Source organism: Corvus brachyrhynchos, unplaced genomic scaffold (genome assembly GCF_000691975.1).
Source record: "Corvus brachyrhynchos isolate BGI_N302 unplaced genomic scaffold, ASM69197v1 scaffold10, whole genome shotgun sequence".
NCBI classification, from domain to species: Eukaryota; Metazoa; Chordata; class Aves; order Passeriformes; family Corvidae; genus Corvus; species Corvus brachyrhynchos.
Window position 1 is genome coordinate 8701775 of NW_008236180.1, and position 13049 is coordinate 8714823.

Sequence of the window (13049 nt, forward strand, 5' to 3'; positions counted from 1 at the left end):
CGCACCTCCCTCCCAACACCCCGCACCGCCCCTCCGAACACCCCGCACCGCCCCTCCGAACGCCCCGCACCGCCCCGGGAGGGACAGCCGCACCCCTCGGTACACCCCGCAGCCCCCCTCGGTACAACCCGCCGCGCCCTGCACAGCCCCGCACCGCCCCTCGGAACGATCCGCACCACCCCCGGAGCCACCCTGGGGCGCTCCGCTCCACCCCGCACCTTCCCGCACCAAAGCCCGAGCGCCCCGGGCCGGGGCAGAGCTGCCACAGCCCCGTCCGCACTCCCTGTGCCACCCGCGCCTGCTCCATCCCCGCATCCTCGCCAGCCCCCGCTGCCCCGATCCCGCACCCCGCCCTCCATCTGCAGGTGGCTCAGCCGAGAGCACCGTGATCGGCCCCACCGTGCGGGGCCACCTGCCTCTCAGACCTGTGGTTTTTCTCCAGGAAAGTGGCTTTCCCTGGAAGTCTTTCAGATGCCTGAAATGCAGCCAGGATTCTCCGGAATGTCCTCCGAAGGACGGGTAACCCGAGCTGCTGCCCTGTGGCCGTGCCTCACGCCGAGGAAATGTCACACGAGCCTGGGCTGTTTTTTTCTGGGCAGCGTGTGGTTGCAGTAAGGACAGGGCTTGCCTGGCACCAGGCCCTGGGGTTGCCTTCTGTGGCTCCCAAGTTCTCCTTTCCCAAGAATGTGCAAACACTGCCAAGTACTCCAGAGATCAGGAGAGAGGGGCTCTGGTGACTCCACACGGGTTACCTGCTAGTGCCATGCTATAAATACCGTGTCCTGGCAAGGGGGACGGCTCATCTCTGCGTAACATCTCGTATAGAGTCACAGACACAGGAGCCCAAGGTGGTCAGCCAGACAGGTGACTTTGGGAATTATCCTGCTGTGGAAATTACAAATGGGACAGCAAGAAAGGCAGAGCAGGGAAGCAGCACGGAGCACAGAAAGGAGAGCAGCCCCCAGCTGGGCCGAGCGCAGGGCTGTGGGGAAGAGATTGCCCGTGTTTATTTAGTTCACAGAATCACGGAGTCATTTAGGTAGGAAAAGATTATCGAGGCCAAATCCACCTCTGATAGAAGGTTTGAATGTGTGGCTCCCTCATTTTGGGAGCAGCCAGGAATGATGCAGTGGCAGCGTGGTGCTTGCAGCTCTCACTTGAAGAGGTGATTATGCTTTGCAAGGCTTTGCGAGATATTAATTGATAGAGTGGATTTCGGAGGGCTCTCCAGCTGGAGGACTGATTCGCTGAGGATGGAGGAGGCAAGTCTGCAGTCCTCACTTTGGGATCTACACTTCCCGCTCCTTTTCACAGAGCTTTTTTACAGAATGTATAAAATAATGTTTCAGTCAGAAACAGAGGAACCTTCCACTCCCGTGCACCAAAACACATCAGAAATCAGAGAAATATTCTAAGTCTGTAATATGACCTTGAGGCAACAGGTTCAGAGGGATGGAGCAGCTTTCCTATGAGGAAAGGCTGAAAGAGTTGGGATTGTTCAGCCTGGAGAAGAGAAGCTTTGGGGTGACCTCACTGTGGCCTTGCAGTGCCTGAAGGCGCTGCAGGAGAGATGGAGAGAGAGTTTGGTCAAGGGATGGAGGGACAGGACAAGGGCAAATGGCTTCAAACTGACAGAGAGGACATTTAGATGGAATTTTGGGAAGGAATTGTTCCCTGGGAGGGTGGGGAGGCCCTGGCACAGGGTGCCCAGAGCAGCTGGGGCTGCCCCTGGATCCCTGGCAGTGCCCAAGGCCAGGCTGGATGGGGCTTGGAGCAGCCTGGGACAGTGGGAGGTGTCCCCACCCATGGCAGGGGTGGAACAGGATGAGCTTTAAGATCCCTTCCAGCCCAAACCATTCCGTGGAATCCACACCCACCAGCTGCATCTGACAAAGCCCAGGCTGTGGAATTACCAAGAAACACACTTTTGTTCAATACTAATGCTGGAAGCATCAAGTGAGTTCTAAACCCAGGATTAAATAATAACAACAATAAACAAAACCAGAGAGTCTTAGCGGGGCTTCAAAGGCATTTGCAGCAGGGAAGAAATAACAGAGCCACTTTAGATGGCTTTTCAGCAAGTTTGGACGTTTCTTCTAATCCCTGGCAGGACCTGCAAACACTCACTGCTGGTTTCATTAGTCACTGGCATATTCCTGCAGGTGAACACGTTCCTGAGAGCTTGGCTAAGCCAAGGTGGATTTAAGCCTGTGCTTATTCTTTGATGAATTAGGATATTAGAGTCTGCTTACATCTTCCCTTTGAACAGCACAAATCCCTTACACACGCCACGCTTCAAAGAGAAAAGGCACTTTAATTCTGTGTGGGCAACATGCTCCAAGAATGTGACAGAAAATCTCATTGTTCAGGTTTTCCACTTGGTGCTATCTCCAGAAAAAAACTTGTTTCCCACTTTTTTAATATGCAAGTGTGTGCCCTGGTTGGTTTGACAGGAGTCCTTTTCCTTTCCCTGGGTCTGTTGACTATTAGCCCTCACCACAAGGAAGTGCAGCACTATATTTATCTTTATCTACATTCTAAACTGTCAAAGACCTCCTTAATAAGCTGTCACTGAAATCCTTCTCCTTTTAATGCCAATATTATCACTATTATTTCTTGGGAAGATAAGAGCCAAGGGTCACTTTGAAGCACCAGCCTGTTGTTAATAATTTAATTGGATTATTGTTATATTTTAATCTCATCAGAACTCTCGTGCTGCCCTACGATGAGCTCGTTGCTTTTAGCCCCCTGCAAACACAAATCACTGTCACAAATTTTAACTCAGTTTTTCCCCAAAATGCCATCCTGACATTTTAAAAGGAAGTTACATTCATTTTATTATATCTGCAGCACCTCATCCCCTGTGCCCAGGGTATTATTTCATCACAGCTGAAATCTGCTAAACACCTCTGGGACTTCCCAAGTTAAAGGATAAAAAACTGCTTATTTTCAGGAAGCAATATTTTCCATGGAAGTTATTTCCTGGGACTAGTCAAGCATTTCCTGATTGAAAAAAAATAAAAAAATAAATAAAATTTCCCACTTGATCCCCCTGAAATGATTTTCTGGAAATCTGTAGCACACGTCAATATTTTTTTATTAAATGCCCCCCTACCATTTTGCCTCCATAAGGTCAAGATGCCAACATTTTTCCTCTATGATTTTGATATTCCAGAGGAGCTTGGAGATGATAACATCACCATGAAGTGTGCTGACCTTTTCAAGTGCTCTGGGGTTACTGGAATGCAATATTTCAACCACAGGATCTCCATGAAAAGCTGCTGGGCATTCCAGTGTCTAATTTTGTTGTGGTGCAAGGTACATTTTTGACATTTCCTTCTGATTTTTGCAGTGGGAATTGTGAATTTGGATGAGTTCTGGCTGTGAGGAAATGTGACAGATAATGAGTGAAATAAGAGACTGTAATTCTTTATAAAAACTGATGGGTTCTCTCATGTTACTGCAGACACTGAAATCCCTTATTCGCCTTTTGCAAAGTGCTGCCTTGGATCATTTAATTTTGGAAAAAGCCAAAAAAAGAGAAGTTGATCCTGAATTTCTTTCTTTCAGAATGCAGAGATTTGATTAGTTTTGCCTCATAACTGTGGCTTGTTCTCCTCTGGTGCAAACGCTGGATCCACAGCACAGAACTGCTCAGAAATTCCTTCCCCACTAACGTGTCATTGTGCTAATTAATTTTGAGTGAATGAATTCTTCTGAAATTAAGATTTCTCAGGTACTTTTCCCTGCTGTTCCATCTCCTTCTGTACCTCTTCCTTTGTACATCATCCACAATCTGTTCCCAAGAGGCAGGCAATGTCCAGCTCTGTCAGGCTTCAGGCTGAGGAGTTGTGTGTTGGGTCACAGAATTTAGGAAAACCCATAAAATTTGGCATAAATTCGAGCATTCCCTGGTGGAGTGAGGGCAGGACCCTTGGTTAAAACATCCTCGTTCGCTCCAGGGGTTTTTAAATCCATCAGGTAGAAAATTGCATTAGTGGAATGCATGCAGACCTCCCTGGCAGAATTACTATGCAGATGTCAGTCAGTGCCAAAACATGAAAATTCATGAGACTGAACATTTAACTTACAAAAAAAACCCCATCCTAACAGCAGGAACAGCAGAGCTCCTCGTGCAGCAAGCAGGGAAGTGCCTGCCAGCAGGAGCCACTGATAATCAATATTTAATGCCAATAAATAATCTATTAACCAGGCTACCGTGTCACTGTGCACAGTGCTGCCACTGCCTTCCCTCTGCAGGCTTCATCCCAAGAATTCTGCTTTCGGAGAGCAAGGTGGAGAGAGGTGAGAGAGTGAAGGAAGGGCTGGGGCAGCCGAGGAAATGCATCATTTCACTGGAAACTCTGCTCTGATTGGAATATTTTGTCCCTAACAAAATTCCTGTCAACACAGGGAATGCTAAAATGGAAATAAATACGTGCTGAGTGAATGTGCAAGCCAAGGGAATCCAGCGTTGAAAAACCCAACGTTTATTTCGCTTGCTTTGTGGTTTTGGTGGCAGTTTCAAGCACTGAAGCGCTTTCGCATCGCTGCTCTCCTGCAGACACATCCAGGGACCTTCCTGCATCTGCAGAGCGGCCTGGGGGATCAAACAGGGTCAGGGGGTCACCATCCATCCTCCCCGTGCCTATAGGGGATTTATCAGAGCCCGCAGAGCATCAAAGCCCGGCTCTGAGCCGGGGCTGTGGCAGCGCTGGGGTGAATCAGCCTGTGCTGATAGCGCCTGAAAATTGCATTTCCCCCACTGCCTGCTTGGGATTTCCTGCCTGAGCCAGCACAGGGACATTGATCCCAGAGCTGGTCCCAAAATCTGTGAGCGCAGCCTTGGTGGGGCCGGCAGCGGGCAAAGCAGCGCTGCCAGAGGCTCAGACCTCAGCAAGGGCTGGGTTCTGATCATTCCCGTGTGCCTGAGGGTTGGGATTTCACTGTGCTGCCTCTGGAGGAGCATTTCACTGCCCCACAGCACCTGGAATAACTCCTCAAGGGATCCTTCCAAACAGGACCTGGCCCTGCTGATGGCAACATCAAAATCTCTGGGATCAACCAGCATTTTCCCATTCTCTCAGGGCTGGAATTGCCAACGTCAAGCTGGGAGATTTGGCAGCCAAATGTGTAGAAATCCTACCATAAATTCATGTTTTGCCTATTGTATGTTCACAAAGGAACCCAACTGGGAGAGTATTAATGGCACCCAGGGAAATATTTAAGGCAGGACTTGTATTTAATGGTGTCTGACATTTCAAACGACATTCTGTAGGAATCTGAACCTTGTAACCTTGTCCAGAAAAAGATCTGGGGTTCCTACCAGCTCTCAGGCTGTGATCAGTGCTGGAACAGGATGCTGGTTGCTATTACACAAAATTATTACATAAAGTACATCATATTATTATTTAAATAATTTGCCATTATTATCCTGCAAGAAAAGCACTAGCTAAGTTTCAGTTGAAACCCAAATGTTCAAGTGCTTTACTTGAAAATTCAAGTAGAAGCTTCTTTGCTTTACATCACAAATTTAAACATGAGCTGTTTCTAAATTGGACTTCAATGTACACATTTATAGATTCCAATACCAGTTGGTTCCAGTGACATTTCTTACCTATTGTTTTGCCCTAAATACTCATTCCTGAGCTAATGTCGAGCTAATCTGATGTCTGTGTTAACAAAATAGCTGTAAGGCAAATCCTTCTCCTGCCTCATGCTGCTTTAAGCATTTAATGCTGCACGTCTACAGAAAATTTATGCTTGGAATTTTGTTTTTTGATCTTTTTATTGCTGTTAAATGAGTTGGGGAAAAGGAGATATTCTAATTATAGTCCTCGCAGATGGCATTTGGAAAAGACACCAAACAGTGGCAGTTTACAAGGCAGTTTGTTACTCTGTGCTGCCTCAGGAGCAGTAGATTTGGGGGCTGGATTTTAACACTTCCTTGGGCAGGGTTGAATTTGCAGGAGCATTTGGGCACCTTAATAAAAGGAATTGGTTTGAAAACAAAGAGCGTTCCCCAGGACTGCGGGTAGGAAAAGCCAAAGCTCTCCCAGTGCCCTGGAGCTGGTGGGAAGGTGGGAAGGGTGGATTTTGTCTTCCTCCCTCTGCAGGACGTGGTGCAGGAAACAGAAGTTTGCCAGAGCTGATTTCAGTTTTGTGTCAGGTCGCCCAAAAACAATGCACAAACTCGGGGGTTCTGACTGTGGAACATCTCAATAACATTATTTGTTTATTATTACCCAAAGTTTATCAAGTTTTCCAACAAAGCTGCCACGAATTGAGCACCTGCCTGCAGTGGGGTGGGATTTGCAGACTTTTCTCATGCAGCTCCTTCCCCGAGGAACCGAGCAGAACCACTTAACACCCAATTATCCTTGATTTCCCTGCAATTTACACAGAAAATATTGCAAATTGTGTCTCTTATGTAAATGATTTCAAACGAGGCCTCATGAACACAGGTGGCTTTGCTCGCCTGGCTCTGGGGGCTCATCATTGTCCTGACTGGGGGACACACACGGATCAGCAGGAGCAGAGAGGGGAGAGAGGCACAGCTATAAATATACAAAATAAATACACAAAATATACAAACCCCACTCATTCCTAAACTAAAACAACAAGGACAACCTGAGAAACCTGCCCTGCCCAACATTAACAAGTCCTGCCAGCAGTGCCTCTGTTTCCTCACTGATAGTTAAATGTTACATTAATTCAGATTTCACTCTGTCATCATTTGTGGCCAGACATGTCTATCTCACTTTATGCTCACATTTTTTCAATCAGTAGTTTACAAAGCAGTTTAAATGTTACATGAATATTAATATAAAAGTGAATTTGGGTGGCAAAAAGCACTGAGGCAAAAGGTTAGAAATTATTATAAAATGCAGTGCTGAAGAATTACTGAACCTGTGTTCTCCATAACCCACAACAAAACATCTGCTGAAACTTAAATATTGTGTTAAAACCTCATAATAGCATTATTATGGGACTCTTAAGGGTTACTCAAGGGTATTGAAATTCAAATTTTGGTCATTCAGAGTAAGTCCTTGTGAATTTCTACACTCAGAGCTTCCTTTTTCAACACAAACCACTGCCAGAAAAAACAAAAGGTGGGAATGGGAGAAGTAATTTTAAATTGCAGCTAATCTCGATGTAAGAATATTACCTGTCCCTTCAGACTGCCAGGGCTGGAGGCAGCAATGAAAACCTGGCAGCAGCCCTGCTCCTGGCACTACTGCAGGAGTCGTGGGCATGGCTTTGTGCTCCAGAAATCACCTGTGTGCTTTGGGCTTTGCAGAAGGGCTCAAGGAAGCCCAGCTCTTAATGGATTTTCAGTGGGGTTTGGCCGCCTCCCTCTGCAGGGTCCTGGGGGAGCCTGGTTATTACATTTGGAGGGAGGCTTTGCCACGTGCAGGATTTTCCCATTTTGCTGCGGATTTGGGAGGTTTTAGACACAGGTATAAACTGCAGTGAACAAGGCAAAGAGCAAGCAGGGCCTGGAGCTCCTGGCAGCCGTGAGAGCAGATTCCAGGGGGTTTTATTGTGCTTAAAGCGGTGCCAGGCTCCTCTCTGCCTTCATTCAGGAAGATGAGGGGAGGGATTCATTCCTCTCCTGCGATTCTTGGGAATTTCTGACCACGAGCACTGAAAGGCACAGCCCTGACTCATCGAGAGCCTTCACTGTGCACCTAAACCAAAGCACTCCCGTGGTGGCATCACAAATTAATGGCCTGACTCATGGAATGGTGTTTGAGCAGTGCTCAGGCCATGGCTGTTCCAGGCCTCCTTCCCTGAGTGATGGATGAGTAATCCCAAAGCCCTGGTTTCACTCTCCATCAATAACAGCAGTTATGAGGGTTTTTTCTGGAGGAACTGGTGTCTGCTTGTTGTAACTTTTGGCTGGAGTCTCAGTAAATCCGAACTGGCAGAGTTTGAGTCCCTTCAGCCCAGCCTGCACTCGTGGACACGTGGGTCTGTCCTTTGTCTTAAGAGTTTTCCTCGTGGTCTCCAAACAGGGAGGAATTCCTTCCCAATATCCCACCTAACCCTGCCCTCTGCCAGTTTGAAGCCATTCTCCATTGTCCTGTCCCTCCATCCCTTGTCCAAACTCTCTCTCCATCTCTCCTGCAGCTCCTTCAGGCACTGCAAGGCCACACTGAGGTCACCCCAGAGTTTCTCCTCTCCAGGCTGAACAATCTCAGCTCTCCCAGCCTTTCCTCCCAGCAGAGCTGCTCCATCCCTCTGCTCATCCTGGTGCCTCCTCTGGGCTCTCTCCAGCAGCTCCAGGTCCTTCCTGGGGACCCCAGGGCTGGATGCAGGATTCCAGGTGGGCTCTCACCATGTCAAGTTCTTCTCCACAATTAATCTTTTACTGCAGGAATTCACAGAGGAGCAAAAATGTTCCTGCAGAAGGTGGGGACATCAATAATGACATTCAGGCTGTCAGGGCCACTCCTTTGGGCACCAGCAGGATTTCCTGGTCAGCAATCCCTTGGATGTGGAGAGATGTCACCCCCTAATCCACTTTTCTGGCAGCTTGTTCCCACTTTTCTGAACATCCTGGAACAACACACAAGCCAATAGTGGTTATCACTTGATGAAAATAGGGCAATTTATCTCATGGAACACATGGATGTTTGTGGCTCCTGGGGACAGTTTGAGTCCCCATGGCACAGCCAGGCTGCTGTGAGAGGCTCAAACGTCTCCTTGGTTAATTGGGAATGTTAATTGGGAGGGTTAATCTCACCTGCCTGGCGAGATGGATGGGGCACTGGGACTGATCAGCTCCAGTGAACCCTAATTCCCAGCTGTGGTTCAGTTCAGGACAGCAGAAGTGATGCTTGGATTGAGTCATGGCAATAAATCATGGATGAGTGCTTGTTTCCATGGCACTGGAGCAGCGTTGGGCCTGGAACAGGCACTGCTGTCATCCCTGCTCAGTCTGCTCACTCCTCACACTCTGGGGCACTTCCCTTCCTGAACACCAAACTTTAACAAATTATATTTCCTCTGATGAGAATCAGCACTTTCTATCAGGCCTCCTTTGGGCAGCGTTGCTAAAAAGCATTTCTGGGTAATATTTAATGTCATCATCACATTTTCTTCTTTGTTTCAAACTGTTTGCCACCAAACAAAATGTATAATTACAAATCTAATTACATAGATTGTCATTGGAAATGTGTTTAGCAATTAGGTATTTTCATGAGCAAAACACAAACCTACAATTGCTATTATTAAAGGTTTTGTGACACTCTTGCTTTAAAAGTGTGAGGAATTGGTGATTTTGATGAATAAAGTTCTTTTGTGGCTTTTCTCCTGGAACTTTTTTTTCCTGTATCCAACTTAAATTAAGGAATTTGGCTCCACTGCATTGTAACAAATCCTTGAAACCACTGCCAGGAAATAATAGAATTTATATCCAGTGGAATCTCTAAGTCCATTTTAAATACATTCCGATGTTGTTGACACCTCTCAAAAATGGACTGAAAATGTGAAAATCTGACTTTGTTTAACATCACCAATTGGTTTTTTATTAAGTTTTAAAAATCACATTTCTAGGCATTTTCACTTCAGAATCACAGCATGACCCTGAAGAACAGCTTGGTTTGAACCATCTTTTAGTCACCATAATCAGAATATGTGTGTGGAGTTTTGATTTAGTCCTGCCCATTTCTTAATGGACATCTCAGCCCAGACAGCCTCAGTAATCCCAGAAAACATTTTGCCGTGGATTCACTGTCATTTTTTGCTTGTACCTTCATTTCTAGAAGAAAGGCAGAGAACTTTTTCTATATAATTGTGTTGATTTTACTTTACTGACTCTTTTTAGGGAGTTTGAGCTAATGCTAAGCAGGATGAAAACCTGATCTGGTCTCAGTAAATTCCCTGAACTTCAGCAGAAGCACCAGGAGCAACAATAAACTGCTCTCACATGAGCACTTTTTGCTCTAAGATTCCCAACCTAATCCAAAAGGAAGATTATCCTTTCACTCAACAAGTGGCAGTGCAGAAGATAAGCAATCATGCCAGCAGATTAGAAAGACTCCAAAATATCCTTGTAAAATAAACTATTAAGGCTTTGATGTGTCCTTATCTGGCAGGGAGAGATTTCCCAAACATTCCAGAACACAAACAATTGCACTGCAGGGCTGAAAGGCAAAGCAATCAACTCTGGGTGCACTTTTGGAGCCTTTAATAACTGAGCCAGTAAAAAAAAGCAGTCCAGGCTTTAAGGAAGCACAAACCACACATTAAAAAAGAAATCAATATTAAATAAAATACAACTTGCACATATGGAAACTAAATAGCTCCTTGTAGCTTAATGCAAAGCATTAATTGAGCTGGGAAATATTTTTACTGATAAATATAAGAACGGGGGAAAAAACCCCTAACAGTTCAATAATAGAATTTAACAGATACAAAACGTAAAAATTAAATCAGCCTACGTGGACTTTGCAATATTTTGAAAGATATTTGGGCAAAAAGGTTGCTCAAAACGAATGAAGTACCAAAATCCAGTGTGGTGAAGCTAAAAGGCAGGTCCTGCAAATATGAAAAAGATCAAAAGAGGGTTTCAGGTTTATTTAAAAATCTGATTAATTGAAAGTGAGTAACTGCAAATGGCCACGCTGGCAGAGCGTTGCATCAGAGAAGGTTTCAGATGGCTAATAGTAATTATGAAATATGTGACAAATTAACTCCAAGCAAGTGAAAATATACATGACAGATAAAACCAAATATTACAGTGCTGCTCACAACTCCTCAGTCTTTCAGTGACAAGAATTTTAGAATCAGTCAGAAATTACTTAAAAAAAAAAATAAGATAAAAGCAGTAATTTGGGAGATGAAGCCACTGCAGTTCCAATGGGAGCATCCAGTTTGATGTCCCCTGGCATTGTGGAGCTGATCAATCTTCGTGGCTTTGGGGAAAATTAAGAATTTTTAGAAAAACAACCAACCCAGTCAAAAAGTCACATTTGTGATTGACATTCCTCCCTGTAACTCTGCTTCCCTGTCACACAGTCAGGGCTGGGAAGAGCTGTGAGAAGACCCATCAGCATCTCCGATATTCCAGAGGCAACGGGACTTGCAGGAACTGAAGTGAGACCTAAACCCCACCGGCTTTCCTCTAAGCACCACCCTCCCAGCATTATATTTTTTATCAGTAAGTGGTGGAGTCTTGGCTCTTCTCCTGCCCCTGACGTGTTAAAACCGGCACAAATTCCAACAAAACCGGTGCTGCCCTTTAGTGCTGTGCCAGAAGCAGTTCTGGTCCAGCACAGCAGCTCACAGGAGCCAGCGAGAGGCAACATTTGGGATGTGCCACCCCAAAAGCTCCGTGCAAAGAGGCTTCCTGGGCATCCAGAGCCTGGAAACGTCCACTCCCTTCCTCCGGCACTCGGAGAGGTCCTGGTGGGGATCTCCCCGGAGGGAGACGTGCCTGGTTTGTGCTTCAGAGCAGGTTTGATTACAAGAAACATCCTTGTCTGAATCACTGCCAGGTAGACGAGCACAAGGCAATTAAAAGCACCATTTGTTAAAGCCCCATAATTGCACTAAGCCCCATAATCCTCTGCCACGCAGGTAAAGTGCTCTGGGTTGTTTTGGTTGGTTGGTTGTTTTTAATTTACAGGTACTAAAATGCAGGAGAAACGTTAAACCACCTTTTTTTTAGTACAATTTTCCTCTCTTGGCATTATCCCAGCTCTGCAAACGATGCTGGCGAGCAGACAAGGAGCATTAGGAGCACGACACCCAGCCCAGACAGCAGCTGGTGGAGGCTCTCACCTCTCCCTAGCAGGGAACAGAAGGAAAAGCAGAGCAGCTTTGCAAGAGGAAAATGATCCAACACACACCGGGAGCTTAATGGGATTTGCATCAAACCTGCAACTCGTTGAATAAAAGCGAAAACAACAAGACAAAGAGCTTCATTTGTGTGCTGGAAGTGAGAAAAAGCCCTGTCCCCCAGGGGAAGGAACAAGATTCCAGTGATGGCATCACTGGAATGGAGGAGCAGGTTAGGAATGCGAGCTCAGGGGGTAAAGACGTGAGCAATCCCAAAGCTGGCCATATTTTAGTGAGCTAAGTGCGGACCTGCCTTTCCCCCGTGGGGAGGGAAAAGCTGAAGGTGGCAGACGATTTTTCCTGTGTAAAAGTGAGTAACCACACAGAGGCATCAAGTGGATGAATGGGCCTCCCCAGCCAGGGCTCTCTCACAATCTATCTTTCAAACGTTACTGAATAAAAACATTTCTTTAGTCTTGCTCCAGTTGTTCACCTGTGACTGCACAGAAATTCCCCCCACCACGTCCTGGGGGGGAGGTTTTTATTCCTGCTTGGGGGTCAGATGTGGTCCAGAGCCAGGCAAGGGCCTCAGAGGAGCATCTGACAGCCACAGCTCTCACTGAGGGGGATGATGTGCAATAGGGGGATTTAACCCCAACATCTGGGTTTTCTACTGGTATTTATTATGGCAGAATTAGGATGGACTGTGACCAAATGATTAATCCCACAAGGTACCTATCAGTCCTCACAGTCACACCAGAGCAGCCCTTTGAGATCTGCATGGCCTCAGGTGTCACCTGCTCCCACCAGGGGACCAAGAAGAGGTTTTTTATAGGGAAATCAATCCTGAGGATTGTTGTGATTTCTTCAGAATAATCAAAAGCATCAGTGATGTGGAGGGGGAAGAGGAATTCATTTAAAATTAACAATTATTGGTGTGACACGATGGCACGAGGTTAAAGAGATGTCTTAGTGCAGACAGCTCATGTTTTAAAAAATTCTCATTACGTTTTGCCCTGGAGTAATGATTTATGCAATTAGGATGTTTCCTTCAGCTAACCTCTCTCCCTCTTTCCAGGTTTTCCAACCATCTTCATTATACTGGAGCACCCTCAATGCAAAATTCATAGCAATTATCAAGTCTCTAGGAAGTTCATGTTCAGTATTTTTTTTTTTTTAAGCGCCTCAAATTAAGGAATGAGGACAACAAAATCATTTCACTGCTCAGTCTTAAAAATGTTGGAAGGACTAATCTTAAATAA